Source organism: Microcaecilia unicolor, chromosome 1 (genome assembly GCF_901765095.1).
Source record: "Microcaecilia unicolor chromosome 1, aMicUni1.1, whole genome shotgun sequence".
Classification (NCBI taxonomy): domain Eukaryota; kingdom Metazoa; phylum Chordata; class Amphibia; order Gymnophiona; family Siphonopidae; genus Microcaecilia; species Microcaecilia unicolor.
In genome coordinates this window covers 625,401,656-625,417,586 of record NC_044031.1, presented here as the reverse complement: position 1 = coordinate 625,417,586, position 15,931 = coordinate 625,401,656, and the positions used below count along the sequence as shown (strand labels likewise).

General features: G+C 44.7%; 1 long non-coding RNA gene across 1 annotated transcript in view; it reads right to left on the bottom strand.

Moving 5' to 3' along the window:
• LOC115481430 overlaps positions 1–15,931 on the bottom strand; it is a 48,337-nt gene that overhangs the window by 11,886 nt on the left and 20,520 nt on the right. The window contains exons 2-3 of the long non-coding RNA XR_003943961.1: positions 9,777–9,861; positions 4,662–4,818 (exon numbers count right to left, since the gene is read on the bottom strand). This is a non-coding gene — a long non-coding RNA (uncharacterized LOC115481430). The remainder of the gene's footprint in view (positions 1–4,661; positions 4,819–9,776; positions 9,862–15,931) is intronic.

Sequence of the window (15,931 nt, the reverse complement as noted above, 5' to 3'; positions counted from 1 at the left end):
GACTGATAGAAGGTTATAACTATTATGGTCACATCACACCATTTTCTGCAAAAACTTCACTGGCTACCAGTACAATACAGGGCTAAATTTTAAACTCTGTGTCTGACCTTCAAGAACCTTAAAAAAAAATGGGCCAGAGTACTTGAAGAACAGGATCTCCCTGTACACACCTCCAAGGTTGCTTAGATCCTCCCATAGAGTATCCCTAACCACACCCTCTCCAAAGGACATCACTCAATGTGACACCTGCCAATGAGTCTTCTCCTGGAGCAGATCCCCACACTCTGGAATGCACTCCCTGAAAGACTTTGCTCAACACAAGACTCTCTCTACTTCAGGAAGCAGGTGAAAGCTTGGTTTTTCAACCAGGCCTTTAATAGAAGAACTAACTAACTTGCTAGTCACACACACACACACACTCAAGGACAAACACTGGCAGCAAATACAGTGCTGTGTAGCAGGATTCCTTATCCACTCCTAGCCTAGCTGAGATCATTTTCATGTACCTATCTGACTCCATTTGCAACTTTAAGTTAGTCCCCTTATTTTCTATCTAACTACTGTTATTCTATCTTACAGTGGGGGAAATAAGTATTTGATCCCTTGCTGATTTTGTAAGTTTGCCCACTGACAAAGACATGAGCAGCCCATAATTGAAGGGTAGGTTATTGGTAACAGTGAGAGATAGCACATCACAAATTAAATCCGGAAAATCACATTGTGGAAAGTATATGAATTTATTTGCATTCTGCAGAGGGAAATAAGTATTTAATCCCTCTGGCAAACAAGACCTAATACTTGGTGGCAAAACCCTTGTTGGCAAGCACAGCGGTCAGACGTCTTCTGTAGTTGATGATGAGGTTTGCACACATGTCAGGAGGAATTTTGGTCCACTCCTCTTTGCAGATCATCTCTAAATCATTAAGAGTTCTGGGCTGTCGCTTGGCAACTCGCAGCTTCAGCTCCCTCCATAAGTTTTCAATGGGATTAAGGTCTGGTGACTGGCTAGGCCACTCCATGACCCTAATGTGCTTCTTCCTGAGCCACTCCTTTGTTGCCTTGGCTGTATGTTTTGGGTCATTGTCGTGCTGGAAGACCCAGCCACGACCCATTTTTAAGGCCCTGGCGGAGGGAAGGAGGTTGTCACTCAGAATTGTACGGTACATGGCCCCATCCATTCTCCCATTGATGCGGTGAAGTAGTCCTGTGCCCTTAGCAGAGAAACACCCCCAAAACATAACATTTCCACCTCCATGCTTGACAGTGGGGACGGTGTTCTTTGGGTCATAGGCAGCATTTCTCTTCCTCCAAACACGGCGAGTTGAGTTCATGCCAAAGAGCTCAATTTTTGTCTCATCTGACCACAGCACCTTCTCCCAATCACTCTCGGCATCATCCAGGTGTTCACTGGCAAACTTCAGACGGGCCGTCACATGTGCCTTCCGGAGCAGGGGGAACTTGCGGGCACTGCAGGATTGCAATCCGTTATGTCGTAATGTGTTACCAATGGTTTTCGTGGTGACAGTGGTCCCAGCTGCCTTGAGATCATTGACAAGTTCCCCCCTTGTAGTTGTAGGCTGATTTCTAACCTTCCTCATGATCAAGGATACCCCACGAGGTGAGATTTTGCGTGGAGCCCCAGATCTTTGTCGATTGACAGTCATTTTGTACTTCTTCCATTTTCTTACTATGGCACCAACAGTTGTCTCCTTCTCGCCCAGCGTCTTACTGATGGTTTTGTAGCCCATTCCAGCCTTGTGCAGGTGTATGATCTTGTCCCTGACATCCTTAGACAGCTCCTTGCTCTTGGCCATTTTGTAGAGGTTAGAGTCTGACTGATTCACTGAGTCTGTGGACAGGTGTCTTTCATACAGGTGACCATTGCCGACAGCTGTCTGTCATGCAGGTAACGAGTTGATTTGGAGCATCTACCTGGTCTGTAGGGGCCAGATCTCTTACTGGTTGGTGGGGGATCAAATACTTATTTCCCTCTGCAGAATGCAAATAAATTCATATACTTTCCACAATGTGATTTTCCGGATTTAATTTGTGATGTGCTATCTCTCACTGTTACCAATAACCTACCCTTCAATTATGGGCTGCTCATGTCTTTGTCAGTGGGCAAACTTACAAAATCAGCAAGGGATCAAATACTTATTTCCCCCACTGTATCTATCTATAGCCCCATTTTTGCTTCCACCCTGTGCTGTCTATTAAGATGTTTTATTGTGTATTGTGCTAACATTACAAGAAGCATACTATGCCATCATATGTATTGTTATTTGAAATTTTTTTCTGTTGATTTTGTCTATTGTCTATGTTCAGATTGATCTTTTTGTATACCGCCTTGGGTGAATTTCTTCAAAAAGATGGTAAATAAATCCTAATAAATAAATAAAGCTGGAGGGCCTCAAATATATGGAGCACCTTGTCTACCATTATGCCTTGTCCTACCACCTTATGGATGGCTGCCTGCATTCTAGCAAACATAACTATCCAGCTGTCCACTGTACTACTGTAACTGTCACTACAATTCGGGCATCTACCATTTTGGCAAAGGCTGTAACATCAGACAGGTGAAATTCCACCTGGTGTCAACATCCTGAATGAGATTTGCTTACTTTATTTATTTTTTGTCTATTAGATTGTAAGCTCTTTGAGCAGGGACTGTCTTTCTTCTATGTTTGTACAGCGCTGCGTATGCCTTGTAGCGCTATAGAAATGCTAAATAGTAGTAGTAGTAGTAGTAGTTGGTGTACAAGTGTCATTGCAGTATCCTGCCTGTCACCCTGCTAATTCCTTCTTCACAGTCCACTGAAAATATCTTGCTGTTTGTCAACACTTCTCAATAAGAAACTTCAGGGCAGAGCTGATGGTTCCCTTGCTCCCCAAAGATTGGGAGATGTCTTATTACCAGATGCTGACTATGTACAAAACATCAGATAACATAAAAGCTAAACTGTGACATAAATATAAGCCACCCTCCTGAACTGCCTTAAGCATATTTTCCCCCCAGTTTGTTGCAAAATAGCCAGGAGGCAAGGTTGTTTCCAGTCTTAACTACCAGCTCCCACCATTCCCCTTATTTCTGGTGAGATATAGGCCCAAGTATGGCTATCCTTCACCACCTAAGTGTGCAGCACAGCCCTGCCGCTGCCTCATCCCACTGCTACCATTGTGCCATCAGGGAGAGGCAGGCAAGTGCAGCATTCTAACTACTCCAGATGTCATTGGTGAAATTTACAAGACTACCCTTTGCCTGGCCAGCAGTGCCTGCAGAAGAGCATAGCATTATTATTATTATTATTATCTGTAGCATTTGTATCCCACATTTTCCCACCAATTTGTAGGCTCAATGTGGCTTACATTTGCCGTAATGGCGGTTGCCATTACCGGGTAACAGAATTACAAATGGTATTGCATTAAGGTGCATACATACATGGTAACATACATGGAACATGGCATATATATATATATGGGGATCACTTGAATAGAAGGGGGGGCTCATGGGACAGAGGAAAAGGGATGAAAGGGGGAACTGTAGCTCTTCTAAATTCTCTTTATGTAGCTTCCCCCCCCCCCCATACTGTCTATAATCTTAGGACCTCTCTCTCTCTCTCCTTGCAGGAATTCTGTTTCTGTGGTTCTGATACCATATGTCATGTCCTTCCATCTTTTGTTAGTCTCTCTAGCTATAGACCTAGTAAACTCCCTCCCCCTTCCAGTCATCCCCTTTCTCTCCATTATCTGTTCTTGGAAGCTCCTGAGATTTTCCTAATTTCACAGCTCATTACCTTCTGCCTGTCTTTTGGCTGAAGTCTGCAGTCATTTCAGACCTATGCTTTTTTTTGCTGCTCTGGCCATGGAATATATAATGTGATCACGCTCAATGATCCATCTTCTCTGCTACAAGAGTGCTGTTATTTTCTTGACACCAAAACAGGAAACCATTGTTTTTGTCTTGCAAGTTTAAATTGAAATCATGAGAAAATGTCAATCCAGTTGCAGCAGTTAGAGGCTTGCAAGCAGGAAAAGGTTTGCAGGCAAAGCCTGGGTCAATAACCGTAGTCCACAGACATAAATATGTATCTATTTCTTCTCACTGAATATGCACCCAGAGAAATATTTACACTTCTGCTCAGAAAAGCATGCGTCAGAGTTGAAAATGGAACTCATTTCTCTCAACTTGTGAAGGTGCAGCCCAGGAGTTAGAGTCATTTTTGTGAGTGCATGGTATCCTCATCTGCTGTGGGCTCAGGCTGATGGAAAAACATCGCTGGGTTCTTATTGCCGTTTGGGAATGATGTTTGTGTTTGACTACATATGTGTGTGAATAGCCTCTAGTAAACTTCTGACTGAGGTAAAACACACAATTTCACATGATGGTATGTGCTTTGCAGGTAGGTGTCTTCAGAGGCAGAGTTTGGGTACAGCACAGGCAGAGCACAGGTGTTCAGGGCACAGACTGTGAAACAAACTAATAAGAACGTAAGCCAGGAGTTCCCTAACTTTTTCAGTTTGCAGCACCCCACGCCCCCCCAGCTACATGGGTCTCTGCAAACCCCCCCCCCCCCCCCCCACATGGGTCTCCCTTTCCCTGCAGCCCCCTCCTCTCACACCAACACACCTCTGCCTTCCCTATGTCCAGCATCGCTCGCTACCTTTCTTCCTGATGGTCCAGAATTGCTGTAGCTTCCTTCTCCTTCCCCTGCCGCCGCTGCAGTGCTTGCAGCTTATATTTTCGGGCTACCTGCGATTCACAAAGGCACTCCGGGGCCTTTCCAGTCTGCTGTGTCCAGCCCTCTCTGATGCAACTTCCTGTTGTGAGGGCAGGAAAGAATGATAGACATGAAGCAAGGGATAGAAGAGGATTCTAGACAGACTGGACAGAGAGAGGCAGGGCCGGTCTTAGCAATTGCGGGGCCCTGTGCAGACCAGATTGATGCCCCCCCCCCCCCCCATCCCACCTAGCCCCGCCCCTTGTTGACAAGATGTGATTTAAACAGTTTTAAATTTCAAATAAAGACAAATCAAGCAAAACTTGTACAGAAAAACTAATTCAAATATGTAAAATGCTATCATAAGTAACACTTGGGTTTAAAAAGCAAAATCATGTGCATGTAAGGACTGCATAAATGAATTAAAATGAATCCTCTTAATTTGTAATACTTCTTAGCAATAATGAAATAGTGATTGAATATTCACATAGCGAGCAGCCTGAGCCAACAGATTTATTTTCCACTGAACATAATTAACTTCATATGAACTTGGCTGCTAATAGTGTGCTGAATTGGTCAATATTGGATTTAGCCACACCCCTTTTACCAGCCATAGCACATATAAACAGTAATCACTGAAAATAGTACACCAGTCCAGGAGAAGAAAAACAACTTGTTTGTTTTTTTTTAATCATTATAAATATTTTCTGTAAGCTGTTACAGCGTCAGTATACCCAAAATGACACAAAACAAATTAGCATACAGACTCTGCATGCAGCACAATACCAGAAAAACAGAAACACATTGCTATACATTACAATAAGACAGCAGATGTAAATTCTCAAATTGGATATATTCCAAACACTAAAATGAAAATAAAATTATCTTTTCTACCTTTGTTGTCTAGTGACTTTGTTTGTCTGATCATGTTGGTCCCAGTCTCTGATTCTGCTGCTCTCTATCTGTTCCCTTAACTCCATTTTCCAGGGCTTCCTTTCCATTTATTTCTTTACTTTCTTCCTTTCTTCTTCATTTCTTGCCCTACATCCATAGATAAAAACTGGGTCCTCCGCGGACTTGACTGGAGGAGGTATAGAGTGGATCTAGCTTTTGCCTATTTTCTCCATCTATGTGCAGTTTTTCTCTTCTTTTCCCTTTCCCTCATCTCTGCCAGTATGCATCTCCTTCCTCTTTCTTCCCTCCTCTCCATCCATATGCATCTCCTTCCTCTATCTTTCCACTCCTCCATCCATGTCCACATGTCTCTTCTCTTTCCTCGCCTCCATCCATGTTCATCTCACTTCCTGTCTCTTACCTTCCCTCCATCCATGTTCAGCATTTCAACTCTCTCCCCTCCCCTCTATTCATGTGCATTTCCTTCCTCTGTGTTCCCTCCCCTCTATCCATATCCAGAATTTTTCCTCTCTCCCTTAAATCCATGTGCATCTCCTCCTCTGTCCTCCCTCCCCTCCATTCAAGTCAAGCATTTCTCCTCCCCCTCCCCTCCATCCATGTTCATCTCACTTCCTCTTCCCTCCCCTCCAGCCATGTCCAGCATTTCAACTCTCTCCCCTCCATCCATGTGCATCTCCTTCCTCTGTCTTCCCTCCCCTCCGTCCATGTCCAGAATTTCTGCTCTCTCCCCTAAATCCATGTGCATCTCCTCCTCTGTCTTCCTTCCCCTCCATCCATGTCCAGCATTCCTCCTCTCTCCCTTCCCCTCCATCTGTGTGTATCTCTTTCCTGTCTCTCCTTCCCTCCAACATTTCTCCTCTCTTCCCTGCCCTCCACTTCATCCATGTCCAGCATTTCTCCACTCTCCCCTCCCCTCTATCCATGTGCATCTCCTTCCTGTCTTCCCTCTCCTCCATCCATGTCCAGCATTTCTCCTGCTCTCCATTCCATCCATCCATGTCCAGCAACTCTCTTCTCTCCCCTGCCCTCCCCTCCCATCCATGTCCAGCGATTCTCCTCTGCCCTCCCCTCCCCTCCATGTCCAGCTATTCTCCTTTGCCCCCTCTCCTCCCCTCCTACCCACGTCCACTGATTTCTCCTCTCCCCTGCCCTCTCCTCCCATCCATGTCCAGCGATTCTCCTCTGCCCTCCCCTAACCGTCCATGTCCACTGGTTTCTCTTCTCTCCCCTGCCCTCCCCGCCCATCCATGTCCAGTGACTCACCCTAGCCCCCACCTGCCCCCCTTTTCAGCCCCTGAGTTCCAGTTCCAACCCCAGTCCCACCTTCCCACCCTCTTCTCCCACAATATCCCCGTTTTCATTCCTGCCACCCTGTGTTTAAATCTTTCATTTTACCTCGTCACAGCGGTGGTGGCAATGAAAGCAGCAGGCTCGCCTCCAGCCTTCCCTTCCCTCTCAGTGTCCTGCCTTCCTCTGATGTAATTTCCTGTTTCCACAAGGGCAGGACAGTGAGAGGGAAGGGAAGGCTGGAGATGAGCCTGCTGCTTTCACTGCCGCCACCGCCGCTGCGACTTGAGGTAAAATAAAAGATTTAAACTCAGGGCAGCAGGAAAGAAAGGAGGGCTGTCGGGAAGCTGAGGGCTGGCAGGTGAGAACTGAGAGCTGCCTGCAGCTGGGGCTGGAAATGTGAGGCGCCCATGGCGGTAAGCATGGCTTGTGGCGCCCCTCTGCCATGCTTACTGAGCTTACTGGGTTGCGCCGGCTCTTCAATGGTGGGGAGCGGGAGGGAGCACTGCGGGGCCCCTGGAGGCATGGGGCCCTGTGCAACTGTTCCCGTCGTCCCTGCCTAAGACTGACCCTGGAGACAGGGCATGCTAGGGAGTAGAATTCTGGCCACAGGGAGGGACAGGTCACAGAGAGGGGGTGCTGGACATGAGGGAAGGAATAGGGGAGACTCTGGACACAGGGAGAAACAGGCAGTGATGTGCTAGAAAAGTTTTAACAACAGGCTCTCTCTCCGGGCATAGCCAGCTGTGAGATGTCCTGGCATGCATCGGAACCAGACACAAGCAGCTGGGAGCAGCCGCAATTTGGCTTGTGGGGCTCAGTATCCCTGCCAGTAAAGATAAAGGAGTTCAGAGATGCCAAGGGTGGCCCATCTCAAAGATGGAGATTTACCACTGCTATTCTGGTGATTGAAGACCAATGAGAGAAGTTTTTCTTGTGGGCCCCAGTCATGTCTAAAACAGTTCCGGCAAATGTACATTCCAAAAACTGACATATTCTAATCAATAAATAGAAAATAAAATTATTTTTCTACCTTTGTTGTCTGGTTATTTTATTTTACTTATTATGTTGGTCCCAGTCTCTGGTTTCTGCTTTCCTCTTTCTTCTCTTAACTGTTTCACCAGAGTCTCCTTGTCTATTTGGCACTTCCTTTCTCTTCATGTACACCATCCATCTTCTCTCTGCAACCTTATCTGTCTGACCCAGCATCACCCCCTGTCTTTCCGCCATGTTGAGCATCTCCCATCTCTGTGTTCCTATTCTTGCCCTGTCAAACATAACTCTTCTGTGTCTATATGCTCCCTGCCACATGCTAGCATCTCTCCCTCTCTCTTACCTCCCCATGCCCCTCCCCCCAGGGGCCAAGCATGTGTTTGTCTCTCTTCCTTCACTCCTGTTCTGTCTCCCCTTTGCAGGGTCAGCACTTCTCCCTCTTCCTTCTTTCCCCGCAGGTGACCTCTCTTCTTGTCCTTCCAATCCTCCCCCCAAACTCCAGCACCTCTTTCCCTCTCTGTGCCCCCTTTTCTTCCTCATTCTCTTCTCTAAATCTCTTTCTTCCTTTACTAACCTCCCTGTCCAGCACCTCGTTTCCTCCTTGCACCCCTCATAATGCAGCATCTCTGTCCCTCTTTGAGCCACCTCTTATGCAGCACCGCTCTTCCTCCCTAGTGCCTACTCCTCTTGATGCAGCACCTTCTCTCCATCCCTCCCCCCATGCAGTACCTGGATGGCTGTCTCCCTTGTTACCCCCCCCCCCCCCCCATGATGCAGTACCTGACTGTCTCCCTCATTGCCCTCTCCCCCCCCCCCCCCCCAGGAGCAGCACCTCTCTGCTCTCTCCCTCTTTATCCTCCTTTCAACCTCCTTGCTTCTATTAATTTTTTTAAGCAATGCTGGCAAACAAGCTGCAGGAGCAGGCTGCTTCATCCAATCCCAGGGGCCTTCCTTCAGCCTGTCCCATCCCCAAGGGCTGAAGGAAGGCCCCTAGGATTGGCTGAAAGCAGCCTGTTCCTGCTGATGTGTTCCGGCACGGCTTAAAAAAATTAATTGTGGCACATCACTTTCAAAGAAGGGGTGTGTATGTGTGTGTGTGTGGGGGGGGGGGGGGGGCAGGGGGATAAAGACTTTGGAAGAGAGAGGTACTGAGTAGGGGAAGAAGATGCCCAAGCCATAGGGCAGCTGGATGCCACCGCCACTAGGAGAAGACCCGAGTCACCTGAGCTCAAATTTTGGGAGCCGGTTTTTAAAGTTTAACAACCGGCTCCAAAAATTCTTTAAAAAATAACAAACGGCTCTTGCGAGCAAGCTCCAGCACACCACTGGTGACAGGCCGCATAGGATGCTGGGTGTGAGGGAAGGAATGGGGAAGATCCTGGCCATAGGGATGGACAAGTTAAAGAGAAGGTACTGGGTATGAGGGAAGGAATGGGGGAGATCCTGGCCATGGGGAGGACAGGTCACAGAGAGGGGGTGCTGGGCATGAGGGAAGGAATGGGAGAAATTTTGGAAACAGGGAGGGACAGGCCACAGTGGATGCTAGGCATGAGAGAAATAATGGGAGAGATTATGGACACTGGAGATATATGCTGTCCACCTGCTACGCTTTCGATACTCCCCCGATACGCACCCTTGAACTTTGGCCATCCCTGCGACGGAAAGCAGTTGGGGACGTCCAAAATCAGCTTTTGGTTATACCGATTTGGACGACCCTGTGAGAAGGACGCCCATCTTCCGATTTATGTCGAAAGATGGGTGTCTTTCTCTTTCGAAAATGAGCCTAATGGTGACCTTATATACTTTTGTTTTAAGAAATAGATTTTTTTGTGCTTATCTTTAAAAAAAAAAAACAAACCTCACCTGAAGATGAGAATCAAAAATGCCAGCTGGGGACTAACATCTGACATGCATGTTTCACTATTCCAGTTTTTTCAAGGATTATTCCCTGGAATAAAGCAGAAAAATTACTCATTTACCGCTATAGCAAAAGATCTCTTCCCACATATTTAAACCTAAAGCTCTTACCTTCAAAATAATATTGCCAGTTATACCAGATTCATACGTCAGTTGTCTGTAAAAATGGCGGCAGCGTCTTAGATATACTTACACTTCATGCTTACCTATTAAGTGCCTAGGGTTCTCTCACCTAAACCCTTGTATTCATAATAAAGTCATCCACTCAATGTCAAGATTTATTTATTTTTATTTTTATTAAAATTTAAAATTAGTTACAAAAAGTAAATAAAAGTAAAATGCCACAAAATTCAAACTTAAGGAATAGCAAAAGAAATAAGGAAAATTGCATCGTCCACATTACTCAGAACAGTAGAAAGACTAAATTACTAAAGAAATAAAACTATAAGCTATATTCTATTCAAATGCAGGCCTGGTAATTAACAATATAACCCTAAATTAAACCAGCATTTCCAGTTTCAAGGTAACTCTACTGCTTTAGTAGAAAGAAAGCTTTCCAAATGAGCTGTATCTAGAAATATATATGAATTGTTCCCCTGATTAAGCAATGTAACAACACAGAGAGGGTCGAAAGTACAGAACAAAGTCCATATTGGAAACTTGTTTCAAATTAAAGGAACTGTGTCCCGTTTTTGAAGGCTCCTGGTGCTTTTTGTTGTATTTTGGCCCCTGATTAACCAAACATTTACATGGAAATTTAAGAAAAAATGTACCATCTGCAGCCAACACTCTGGGCTTTAGCTGCAGGAAAGCCTTACGTCTCATCTGAGTTGGCCTGGATATCCCAGGGAACATCTTAATTCTTTGAACCACAACAATTAATATCTTTTGTTTTAAAGTATGCTTTCAAAATCTCTAACTTTTTATCAGTGGAAACAAAGGAAATCAATAGTGTAGCATGTTTTTCAATATTATCTTTAGAAGAATCCAAAAATTTAGTAGGATCCAAACTCAATGTCAAGATTTAAACCCCATGAAGTTACTGATTTGTTGAAATATCCAACATTGTTCTCTAAAATGTAATTGTCTCAGTTTGTCGATGAGGAGGTTGGTGCTGTACATCTTGCTGACAGAAAACACTTAAAATCAGTGAGTTGCACCACTGAGGCAACCGGTTTAATAACATAATTGAATGGGACTGCAGTGCTGTTATAGAAATTATAGGTGCATTTTTTGAATTTTTCCTCACAGTATACTTTCATTATTCAGCAAGAGGAATGAATCCCTAAAACCACACCTCAAATGAACTTAGAGAAGATTTTAAGGGACTCATGAGGTTAAAGCACAACCCAATTTTTGCACACAAGCTACCACTGACAAACATAAATGTTCTCTTTCTGGACTAGTTAGTGCTGGGGAGGGAGGGAAGAGGGACTAAAGGCTGTGAGAGGAATAGAGAGTAGTCTCAGACCAGTGTCAGCATTGCATGAAAGAAGTGAGAAAGATCACTGACCATATGCTTAGAAGAAAATAACCTGCCAAGCAGATAATGAACTCAACATTAATTACACTTGCTCTGAAAGCAATCCCTTCCTTTATCTCTCACAACACCAGCACCATAACTCCCAGACAGTGACATTACTGTTGGCTCAGTGCTATCACTGCTAACAATTGCAGTGCTGGAAAGTGATGCTCAGCGCGATAAGGGAACAATATTCAAACCTGGCATGACAAGTGTGAGAAGATGCAACAACTTACAGTAAGAACAATAAATCAATGCAGGCAAGTTGTCATGCCATAAATGTTTGTAATTTGCTAACAACAGGAGCACAGAAGAGACCAAAGCCACACTACAGTGAGATAGAAAGAGAAAATGTATATAAATTGTCATTCCAAAAATGCTTTCTGAAAGAGATTGTGATAGAGAAAGGAGCCAAGCTAACATATCTCACATTTTCACCTAGGTGAAATTACAGAACATGAAGCAGTTGATTGAGAAATAAGGATACAGTTCTGTAAAATGAAGTAGACTATATAATGATCCATCAATTACAAAGGGACGTAAGAGAGACATCCTAAAACAAACAAGAGCAAATGAAAGCCCAATTCTAGTGAAAGATTCATGCAATAATTGGCTGAACCAAGCAAATATGAAAGAGGAGCCTTTTATAGTGAAATCTGTTAACTGAAATAAATACAAGGCATAAACATGACAGAATTTTACATTTTCTCTTCATCAAGAACCAATCCACCCTTTCCCTACCCTTCCCTACTTCCACATACCCCATAAAGCCAAGTATCATGGAGGACATGACCAGCAATTTAACAGAAAATGGCGAGCCCTGGGAGGTGTGGAGAGGCATTTTTGAAAGGGACGTCCAAGTTGCGATATGGATGTCCTTGCAAAATGGTGAAATCCAGGGGTGGGGAAACCCATATTTTCAAAACAAGATGGACGTCCCTAGACAAGGACATTTCTGACTTTCGGCAATTTTCGAAACCAAAGACGTCCATGTCAAAAACGTCCAAATGCAAGACATTTGGGCGTGGGAGCAGCCAGCATTTGTAGTGCACTGGTCCCCTTGACATGCCAGGACACCAACTGGGCACCCTAGGGGGCACTGCAGTGGACTTCATAAAATGCTCCCAGGAACATAGCTCCCTTGCCTTGTGTGCTGAGCCCCCCAAAACCCACTATCCACAACTGTACACCACTACCATAGCCCTTACGGATGAAGGGGGGCACCTATATATGGGTATGGTGGGTTTTGGAGAGCTTGCTCTTTCCTCCACAAATGTAACAGGTAGGGTGGGGTATAGGCCTAGGTCCGCCTGTCTGAAGTGCATTGCAGTACCCACTAAAACTGCTCCTGGGACCTACATGCGCTGTCATGGACCTGAGTATGACAACTGAGGCTGGCATAGAGGCTGGCACAACATATTTTTAAGATGTTTTTTGAGGGTGAGAGGGGGTTAGTGACCACTGGGGGAGTAACGGGAGGTCATCCCCGATTCTCTCCGGTGGTCATGTGGTCATTTCGGGCACCTTTTTGTGCCTTATTCGTAAGAAAAACACGTCTGGGTGAAAACATCCAAGTGTTCGTCAAGGACGTCTTTGTTTTTTTTGATTATGGGTCAAAGACGTCCAAGTGTTAGGCACGCCCAAGTCCCGCCTTCGCTACGCCTCTGACACACCCCCTTGAATTTTGGATGTCCTTGCGACGGACTGCAGTTGGAGACATCCAAAATTGGGTTTCAATTATTCCAATTTGGACGTCTCTGGGAGGACGTCCATCTTCCGATTTATGTCAAAAGATGGACATCCTTCTCTTTCAAAAATGAGCCCAATAGTCTGCCAAAGAGGTTCCCATGTTTCCAGGAATCTGCAGCCTGACTAGGTATCCCAATCATGAATCCCACTGTGAGCCATCCTCATTTGCACCAGAAGCTGCATATGCCACCACTGGTATGAGGGCTCTGCATCCTGGAACCAATAGAACAGGATCATCTTAAGGCCATAAAGAATGGCTTGATAAAAAAAAAGGTTTTAAATCCTGGTGGAGTTGGCATTAAAGTAAGATATTTACCAAAAAGCAATAAGGGGTCATACCTTACTGTGTAGTGCCACATGTCCACCACTGACCTGTGAATGCTTTTCCAAAAGGCCTCTATCCTTGGACAATGCCAGAACATGTGGCCCAACGTAGCCAATTGTGCCCACATTTTTAGGACACTTATCATGGGAACCAATGCCTGCCAAATAGGCCCTATGCAGGGAAATATACACTCTAAGGATACATTTGTATATGGTTTCTCAATGTACCATATTACAATAATGCTTAGGCAAACATAGTACAAAATCTTTTATCTGACTTTCAGTTATAGTTTTTGCAAGATCTGTCAACCAATTTCGTGCCAACAATTTACAGTCAATATCTGGAGTATTATCTTTTAAAAAACAATGGTAGAACCTTAACTGCACTGGCAGCTGTGACCCCATTGTGAAGGCCTCCGATAGTGTTTCTTGAACTTCTTTGGTGAGATCTTGCCGCTGTAGAGATGTGATGTAGTATTTAATATGGATATAGGCAAATTGATGTGCATCCAGCAAACCATGAGCCCTCAAATGATTTCACACTTCTCTCCTCTTGGTTATATGTAATATAAAATATGTAGTGGATGCCTTTCTCAGCCCAGGCACAGAACACAAAGTTACCTTGACCAGGAAGAAAGTCTGGGTTATCACATATGGATAAGTAAGGGGCAGGGCTTTTTTTGGAGTACTTGGGGGTACTGAGTACTGGCACCTTTTCCATTATTTGCTAAAATTGACCCATGGTCCCCAAGTTTTAATGAAAGAGCTCAGGCTCTATATACAAATTCTGCCTTGCCATAGATTCTGTGACTGGTTGCAGGGGACCTGGCTACTGTGGGGTGGATCCCTCAGTGATCACCCCATCCCTGAAGGGTGGCCTGGCATTTGAGTACTGGCACATTTTCGCTAGAAAAAACGCACTGGTAAGGGGACACCTTTGAGGAAAAAAGAAAGTGCCAGCATATCCACCGCCACACTGCTATTGCGGATTTCAGGAATTCAAAGTCCACCAAAGCACCCCTTGGCAACTTTTTGGAAGTGTGAAGCATGTGACTAAAGTGGATCCCAGGAAGCAAGCTAGTTTCAAGTGATATGGCAGAGAATGACTCTGTACCTCGATACCAGTCGTTGATGTGTCTCATTCTTCTGGTCACTGTAAGATAGCGAATGTTAAGCAGACCCATCCCACCATATGCCTTTGGGGTCTGAATTGTGGCCAGGGGGAGACAAGGATGTTTTCCTAACCACAAATATTTTTGCAAAATTTTTGAAGCTTCTTTTCTTCAGTCTGTCTGAGAAAAAGTGGGAGAAGCTGAAAAACATTTAACCATTTGGGGGCTTGAACAGGTGTATCCGGCCTCAAGTTGACAAGGGATAGGTCCTCCAAAGGTCCAATTTAAATTCTGTATCATCTAACAATGGTTTAACATTCAATGAATACAGCTTTTTCAAATCAGTGGGTAGCAAAATTCCTAAATAAGGTAGTGCTCTTTCTTCCTAGACAAATAGAAAATCTCCCGTCCATTTAGCATGGACCGAGAGCAACACTGGCAGTGCTCTAGATTTGGACAAGTTTAGTGTAAATCCTGAGAAACTCCCGAAGAATTCTACCAGACTTAACAAGTATGGCAACACCTCTCTTGGAGACATCAGGAACAACAAAACATCATCTGTGTATGCCATGATGTAGCCTAATGGTTAGTGCAGCAGGCTTTGATCCTGGTGACCTGGGTTCAATTGCCACTGCAGCTCCTGGTGACCTTGCACAAGTCACTTAACCATTGCCCCAGGTACAAAACTTAGATTGTGAGCCCTCTAGGGACAGAGAAAGTACCTGCATATAATGTGTACAGCATATTATAGCACTAGAGAAATTATTATTATTAGTAGTAGTAGTAGTGATTAAGTGACCCTGCAGCATAAGCCTTGTGTCTGATTGAGTCAATACTTTAAGGAAGGGTTCCAGGGAGAGAACAAATAATAGGGACGAGAGAAGACTTCCCTGCCATGTGCCTCTACCAATTTCAAAGTCTGTGCAACCTCCATTGATCAAAATTTGTGCTTGCAGGAAAGAGTAAAAGGCTTGCACCACCTGTAAAAACCACCCTGATATTCCTACCTCACGCAATACCACAAAGAGATGTTGCCACAGTACCTGGTCAAATGCCTTGGCTGCATCCAGACCAAGCACCACGGCAGGGATGTCATTTGCCTGACAGTAGGACATGACCAAGAGCACTTTCCTGATGTTAAGCACTGATTGCTTGCCTTAACAAAACCAACCTGATCAACCAGCATCAGAAGATATTCCACCAGCTCTTACAAAAATTTTCACATCAACATTAAGTAAAGATATTGGCCAATATGAATCTGCTACATCACGGGGCTTACCTGGTTTAGGAATTAGTGTTATAAGTGCTACATTGGAGTATAGTGGTAATGCACCTTTATCCACTACCTCTCGGTAGTATTCAATTAACGGCCCTATAAGTTGATCCTAAAATGC